General features: G+C 38.4%; 1 protein-coding gene across 1 annotated transcript in view; it reads right to left on the reverse strand.

Moving 5' to 3' along the window:
- Rassf6 (Ras association domain family member 6) overlaps positions 1-7,342 on the reverse strand; it is a 59,977-nt gene extending 52,635 nt beyond the window's left edge. Inside the window, exon 1 of the mRNA XM_010610882.1 lies at positions 7,214-7,342. The gene's annotated coding sequence lies outside the window, so the exon portion shown is untranslated. The remainder of the gene's footprint in view (positions 1-7,213) is intronic.
- Between the last annotated feature and the right edge of the window lie 240 nt (positions 7,343-7,582).

The raw sequence follows: 7,582 nt of genomic DNA on the forward strand, positions 1-7,582 counted from the left end.
ATGTTACATCATTGCCTTTTCTCTTTTACTTTCCTTTTTAGTTTTATTTTAGGGTTCCCTATTTTTAATGTTCATACAGAGATTTCTTTAACTGAAATACCGAATAGTTTCTTTGGTGTGAAAACTATAATAGTACACAGGATCCTAATGAGATAATTAATAATGTGAAATAGAAAGTAAAGGGCTAAAGGTTTAGGGAAAGTGGGAAGGGTGGGGGAAAGGTAATAAGGGAGAGGAAAAAAATATGAGAAACTGAAAAAATGGAAATAAAGTGTTTGTAAATGGGGAGGGGAGGAGGGACTGAAGGGAGGGCAGGGACAAGGGGAAAAAATGAGAATCAAGACCTATTATGTAAAGGTAATGAATTCCAATGATGACTGTAACTGTATTGTATACCTAGATTATACCAATAAACTCAATAAAAAAAAGAAAAAAAAAGAATGAAGATGGTTACTACAAACAAGTACTTTGCTTGGATAGTGAATCATAGTCAATAAAAGGCCTAGGGGCCAGAGGTTGTTTACATCTATTGTATACAAATTAAGACCACTTAGTAAGTTTGGTTATTTACTTTTTATTCTTCCCTAATAGAATGTAGCTCAAGAGTCAGGGGATTTGTCAGATCAGCAATGAAGTCCTGCATAAATAAACAACACTGAACATGCTACGCAGGTCTAAGATAGAACGAATTGTTCTGAGCAGGCAGAGGGGATGTGGTGCCTGAGGAAGTAGGAACATAGTGCCAGTGCATGGGCAACTCACACAAAAATGAAGCACTAATGGTTGCCCTTCCTCACATTGTGTTCCTGCCAACTCATGGGCTTGCTTAGACTTGTTAGTTATTGTGATAAGAACAAGTCTAGAAGACAGGAGGAGGTGAAATCAGGCCCAAACGAACCCACATGAGCCAGTGACTTACAGTGCCCAACCAGAGTTTACTATATTTAAAAGTGGAAAATTTGGTTCCCTTCTTTAAATACCCAAAAAATATTTCTTGTGTTCCTTCTCTGTGCTGGGTACCATGCTAAGCACAGAAAGCCTATATCTGTATCTACAGCCTCCTGTTTCTGAAACATAAACTGTCACAAGGGTCAGGATTTTACAAAGAACTACAAAAAAGAAAAAAAAAAAAACCTCAAAAGAAAATAATTGCTAATTTCCCAGAAATTCTTTTGCACAGGAACTGTCACAGCAAATTATCTGTAGCTTTCTAATTACAGTGGCACCTTGAACTTAATTTATTCCATGATTCTGGTTTTCAATTGAATTGGTTGCAAACCACATCAAATTTCCCCACAAAGTTCAATGTAAATAAGGTTAATTGTTCTGAACTATATGTATAATTTTAACCACAAAAAAATCTAACCTTGCTTGAGATGACTTCTGGTGTGGAAGACAGGAAGGTGGGTGGGGAGAAGGTTATTGCTTGGAGGAAGATTTCCTTCAGGAGTTTCCTTTCTTCTTTGTCTCTTAGGGTCCTTTTCAGTGAAAAAGCTGCCCCATGTCACTTGTTTTTTCCTGCACCACATAACCCTCTGGAAATGACAGAGCACGTTATCGCTCTTCAGGTTCAATGCTCTGTTCCCTGCAGTCTTATTGAGGTGGTGCTTCCAAAGAAATCCCAGCACTCATTCCATTTCTCTATAGTGAATTTCATCACATCACTGCTAACCTCCCTCCCATCTTCATCTTCATCAGTGGGCTGCTCCTTAACAAGCTCCTTGTGTTGCTCACTCTGGAGCTCAGCAAGTTCTTCCATTATCAGTTCCTTCTAGAGTCCTCATCAAGCTCTTCTGTGTTTGCACTGTCAATGTCCAGCCCTGTACTCTCACCACAGATACAATCTCCTCCACTGCCTGCACATCAGTTCCTTCAATGTCACCTTCAGTGACACACTCTGGCCACAGTGTCCTCTAGGCTGTGTTTAAGGTTCAGTACATGACATCTTCCCAGGCTTTGTCAATGAATTTGACACAGTGGATGACACTGAAATGTTTCTTCCAGAACTCTTTCAGTCAGCAATGTCAGTGACATTAAAACATCTGGTGAAAAGCACCTTTATGTAGAGCTTCTTAAAGTTGCGCATCACTTGCTGGTCCATGGGCTGCAGAAGGGGTGTCCTGTCACAGGGAGGAATGGTGGGTACAAACACTTCATGCAGCCATTCCATGAACAGTTGCCTTGTGACTCAAGCTTTCCCATTGACCCTGCACATGATAGGTAGTCTGACCTTGTTCACATTTTGTTCCTTGAATGCATGAGGAGCTGGGAATGGTGCACTAGTAGTGGCTTAATCTTCAGATCGACATCTGCATTCACACACAGCAAAAGGATCAACCTGTCCCTCATGGGCCTGTGTCTCAGCAGTGCCTCTTCCTCCTGTGCATTATAGGTTCTATTAGGCATCTTCAACCAGAAGAGCCCTGTTTCATTGTGTTTGTACACTTGGTGAGTGATGTATCCTTACACTTTCATTAATTCTGCAAATTCTTTCTCATAGCCTTCTGCAGCAGCCTTGTCAGAGGTAGAAGACTTACCATGTCTTTTTTAAAAAATTAATTTTATTGGTATATTTTAGGTATCCATAGTGATCACATTCATCATAAGGAGTTCATACCTGTGCGTAATATGTCTTGATCCTTCTTTCCCCAATTCCCTCCCCTCCCTTCAACCTCTCTTCTAATTTACACAAGATTTGTTTCCATTTTCCTTCTATTTTCTTTTCCATTCCTTCCTTTCCCCTCCCCCTCCCTTGTTCCCCTTCCCATTTGGACATTTTCTTACTATTTCCCAATGTCTGTTATATATTTTGAACCTTATTTACCCTTTTAGTTTTTCATACCATATCTTATCACAGTGCAGATGCCACTTCACTTGCAGAATTTATCAGACCACCCTCTACTGACTTTAAATTCCTCACTTGTTGCACTTGTGGAGAGATTTTCTTGCAGTAAATCACTGTGCAGTTTCTGGCTTTTTCCCAGATCATAGCTTCATCAATGCTATCACCTGCCAGCTGCTTCTCATTCAAGCACACTAAAAGTTTTGCCACCTCTTTCAAGCACTTGTGTCTTCAACTTGATCAACATCATTACTCTTTTTGCCACATCAGCACCTTTATTCTGCAAATAGTCAAGATTGTTGACTTTCCTGTCTTGTACTCTGAGGCCAGAGCAGTCACATGGATACCCTGCTCACGCTTTTCTACAATTTCCTTCTTCAATTCAATGGTTATTTTCTTCAAAATCCTCTCATCATTTTTACCCTGCACTTACTTGACACCTTCATTACTCCCCTACATATTCTGGTTACATTCATCACTACTCTTCACATTCTTGTAACCTTCATTACTGCCCTGCACTTTCTTTTTACCAGCATGCTTGCTCTGAACTTGCTTTGGAGCCAGGCTGGATTGAATAATACTGTAAAGCACTATATGTGCTAAAGAGCATACCAAAAAACTTCACAGCAACTGTGTACAGCTCTATGTCTGTGTTCTCAACTAGAGGAAGTCAGGACCACCTGTCAGAGCAGGGAAGATGGCTGTGTTCACATTCATGCAGGGAAAATGGCCACAGTTGTGTTTTTCACCTGATGCAGACTTCAGGAATGGAAGCAAAATTTTGCCAAATGCTCCTGTTGATGAACAAAATTGTTTGGAGACAGACGCACTTGTGAACTGAAGTATTACTGTACTTTCTGCTTTCTTTTTCTAACCATATTTTATTTACTTAATTTGACTAATAGGTCCTTTAGAAAGAGATTATTGTTATTCCAGTTTTGTGTTTTTCAGAGTAAATGAATATATGCACATACAAAAATTTAATATTTGTCATATAGGAAACATCAAAATATTAACAAAATTAAGAGCTATAAAAGCATAAGTGATTTTTTTAATTTCATATGCACTATTTTAAATCATACACAAGGAACATATTTTTATCACATTAATACCCAGAGTAAATGTAAGTAAAACAAAGAAATGTCCCATTAGAAAAGCAAGTGGGTATTCTAAGGTGAGATTATATCAAAGACTGTTTCTTTTAAAGAAAATATTGCTACAGTCTGAAGAAAATGAAAAGTTACAATTATGCATTCATCCCTAAAGCAAAGCTGTTTTCTCAGAGCTCTGAGTTGGAGTCCTAGAGCACAGAAAAGCAGACCCATATGCAACTACTATAAGACAAAGTTATTTACCATCAATAATTCCATCTGTATCTAGTTTATGATAGGAAAAAGAGTTAAAGGAAGAATTACTTCTGGGGAACATTAGGCCCCACATTTTTCCCCCAAAATAGCATGCTTTATTTGCCAAACAGAGAGGTGGGATATAAAAACTACCACTTAGTTTAGCTCAGTGGCACTGCATCTGCCTAACAAGCACAAGGTCCTGAGTTTGATCCTCAGTACCAAAAAAAAAAAAAAAAAAAAAAAAAAAACCAAAAAAAAAAAAAAAAACCAACCAAACAACCACCACTTTATAAAGTGATATTGGTTGCATTAGAAATTTTTGTTGAAATAAAAATAAAAATATATTTCAATTCTTGAATCTAAGATAGGATCAAACAACTACAGATCAAAAAACCAGACTTGCATCTGGACATACAGTGAGTATAAGTAGAATCTCATTGGAAACACCAAACCTCTAGTACTCTACTACTAATACAATGTACTTTATTGGGCCCAGAGTGCCCCAAGAGAGGTGAGAAAAGCAGGAGATGGAGAAGTAAGTTGGGATCAAGCTGCTTAAGGATGCATTTTGCCACCACTCAGTCTGGGACTGAGCTGCTCAGCTGCCAAAGGTATCTTCTGCAACCCTTACTACATTGGAACTTGAGGATTTTCTGCTTCAGCTGAATTTTCAAGAAGAAACTCTAAAAGTTGACTTCACATAATTCATTTTTCCTGTTCCTATATTGGCTGTAAAAAGAATCAACACCTTTCCTTTTGGGATACATTTACTAGGCTCTGGGTGATGGTGCAGAAAGTTTTCCTCTAAGCCTCCAATCTTCTAAGATAATATCCTCATGACTTAAAGAGATTATGTCTCCATATTCTACAACCGTCATTAGCTAGTCTGGTATTTAGGACTCTATTATGGGAGTGATAAGGTCTGTCCCTTAATAGTTGATAGTTAATTATAGGTTAATCTTTGCAATAGAATAGTTCTCTAAACCTAGACTTTGGTTCAAAGAGAGAATGTTGAGAAGTGCTTTCTGAGACTGTTTTGATTGGTCTATACCTGAATATTTTTTAAAATATCAACTTTTATATGAAGCTTTTGTATTGCTAGCAACCTTAAATACTCCATCTACAGTGTAATCAATGAATCTGTACAAGTAAATAAACTTTTAACATTAGGTTTCTTTTTTAATGAAAAGACGCTTCTTATTTTAGGAATTTAAAACCAAAGTTAGGCATGAAACTTTTACTCACACATTAAAGAGACAAGTAACACATGTGTATTCTGAATATAACTGGAAAAGTTAATTTTTTCTTAGTCATTTTTGCTTATTTCTCTTTGATCCAAACATTTGATAGTTTGTTGTAAAGTGTTACACCATCAGAGGTAGTAGAAAAACTTATGTGTATACTAAAATAAAGTTTAACTAGGAAGACTTACACAGTTACATGGTTAAATAGATTAATCTCAATATTAAATATGTTTAAGTAGATATATTTCATTTGGGGGCTACTGTTCTTTATATAGATGTAGAGTTATTAAAATATAAAATTAAACAATTTAAGAAGTTCAGAAATATATATCAGCATAAAAATCTTTCCTTCTGAAAAATATTGTATTCTAATTTCCTCTAAGTCAATTTGATTATTTTATTTATTTTTTTATTCTTTGGTTCATGGGGATTGAACTCAGGACGTTGCACTGGTGAGGCAGGCGGAGGAACCACCGAGCTAAATCCCTGGTACCAGTTTGATTATTTTATAAGCTTTATTTAATTATACTAACTACTGTTAAATCCCAGGGTACAATACTACTGCAAAATGGAGTTATTAGGTTTCAGAATTGTATCCATAATTCCCCAGGAATTATCTAATAATAAGTGCATTTCAGAATCTCAACTCTACAATTTGAAAAAAGAATCAATTGAAATAATGATGTTAAGTAAGGATTAATTGTGGGGTTTTTTTTCTTGGTACTGGGGATCCAACTCAGGACTTTAGTCCTTATGAGGCAGGCGGCAGAACCACTGAGCCAAATCCCCAGCCCAAATAAGGATCAAATGTGAAACACTTAAATATATTAATAAAATTAAAACATAAAATGCCATCAGTGGAAATTACTAGTCGTAGTTACTAAGTCGTCCTCTACTCAAAGCTAGCAATATTAGTAAAACTAAGCAACATTCAAAAAATTGCCATAAAAATTACAAAATAAGGCCACTTCCCTGTAATTTAAGCTTAAGAGGAAAAGACTGTTGCTCGTATATAGACACAAAAGTCAGCATTTTAAAACAATTTAATATTCATACTCTACATATTTGAAAAATGGCAAAAAGCCATGGGATTTTATTCCTTCCCATCTACCCCCTGTTGAGTGCTTTGGACTCACTTTCTGTAAACTGGTCCAATCCAGCACACTTCCCTCTACCTGCTCAGCTCATTCTGGGCCCGCCCAGCCCCTCAGGTAGAGTTGCTCACTTCCTAATGCTAATGCCCAAGTAACAACATTTATGGGACACAGGCTCTGAGTTAGTCCCATGAAAACCCCTCGAGGCAAATCACATTAGGATGCTCGGTTTATAGACAACAGAACAAGTTGTACCTAAGCTCAGCAACTTTCAATTGGCGAAAGTACAGTGTGGCAGAGAGAAGATTTGCATCCATGTTCTCCTGCTTTGCTATTAGTTTTACTTAACACATGGATCTTATTTGTGATTATTTCATTGTTGGGTGAGGCCTTAAATTATATTCAAAACTCTTTTAACCACTTGAGAGTGAGCTCTCTGCTGCTCTGTAGAAACGAATAAAAATTTATTCGAACCCTCAGAAAGACTCCTCAGATCTGATGAATTCAACACAACACTAAAACCATAAAGTACTCAGGGAAAAGGATGTCAGTAAGGTTGGAGTCTAGCGCTTTTGCAGGGGTCTGCTCCAGGCGCAATTCCAGGTGAGCGCTCCCTGAACCATTCACCTGGAGAAAGAAGGGGCTCCTCTCTCTTCCTACTTCTTCAACCTCCCAAAGGCTTACCTGGGTCAGGAAAATTCCGAGAAAATCAAAAGGAAAAGAACGCCCCGTGTCTTGCACCTGTGCACCTTTGTTGCCTCTAGATCTTGCCTTCTGAAACCGCGGCCGGGACCCTAAGGCACCCGAGGCCCGGGCTTCTCCAGCCGGTGTCCACCTGACGAGCTGCGGGCGGCCGAGAGCCGGAGGGGCCGGGCCTCCGCAGCCACCCTCAGGTGGCTGCAACCTCTGACTTACCTGCTCGGGGAGGGCCCGGTTCTAATCTCTGTCCCGTCCTCCGTCTACTTGGACTATAGGTCAGTGGCGTGTGAGACGTGACCTCGACTAAGACTTCACGTCACTGTGCTTTTTTTTTTTATATATATAAGTCTCTCC

This window comes from Fukomys damarensis, unplaced genomic scaffold, assembly GCF_012274545.1.
Source record: "Fukomys damarensis isolate Sample0158 unplaced genomic scaffold, DMR_v1.0_HiC HiC_scaffold_35, whole genome shotgun sequence".
NCBI classification, from domain to species: Eukaryota; Metazoa; Chordata; class Mammalia; order Rodentia; family Bathyergidae; genus Fukomys; species Fukomys damarensis.